This window comes from Anarhichas minor, unplaced genomic scaffold (assembly GCF_050575085.1).
Source record: "Anarhichas minor isolate MPS153535 unplaced genomic scaffold, ASM5057508v1 ptg000003l, whole genome shotgun sequence".
NCBI classification, from domain to species: Eukaryota; Metazoa; Chordata; class Actinopteri; order Perciformes; family Anarhichadidae; genus Anarhichas; species Anarhichas minor.
In genome coordinates, this window is record NW_027466449.1 from 17,655,001 (window position 1) to 17,655,703 (window position 703).

Below are 703 nucleotides of genomic sequence, written 5' to 3' on the forward strand. Positions count from 1 at the left end.
ATTCTTCCTCAACGCTGAAAAAGGACTTGAAGTACACACACACACACACACACACTTTTTTGCTCTTTTGCATTTGATCTTATTTTGTGTGGATATGTTTGTGTGTGTGTGTATAAAATAACTGATTTTGTATTGCTTGATTGTGGCTGAGATGAGTACAAAATTTAATTAAATTAAATTACATGAGCATTGGAAAAAATATCAGCAAATATTCAGTTGAAATAAGAGAATATTTTTTGAAGAGCCTGTCCTAACAGTGACCTCGTGGCTAAGTGTAAGCTAAGCCTTCACTTTATTAGCTATCATCGTATATTTATACCCGGTGTACAAACCCAGAAAACTATTTTAGTAATAGCAAAATAATATAATATATATTAAATTAGAGTATTATCAATGTATAGGAGAATGCATGGTAGAAATGTAAAATAAAAATGTTGAGGTATATTTCTGCATCAACACAAACTTACCTGTAAACATGTGAACCACATTACTGAGGCGCTTAAAGGACAAAGTGTGATTAGTCCTGAGAGCAGGTGTAACACAAAGTACAGTAAAGTTTTCCTCAAACTCTCTGTGTCTCCTGTGTGTGTGTGTGTGTGTGTGTGTGTGTGTGCAGGCGACCTGCACGGTTTAATATAGGCTAGTGTTTGTTATATCTTGCCATATATTACCATTTCTCCTTGGAGGGGCCCCTTGCATTCAA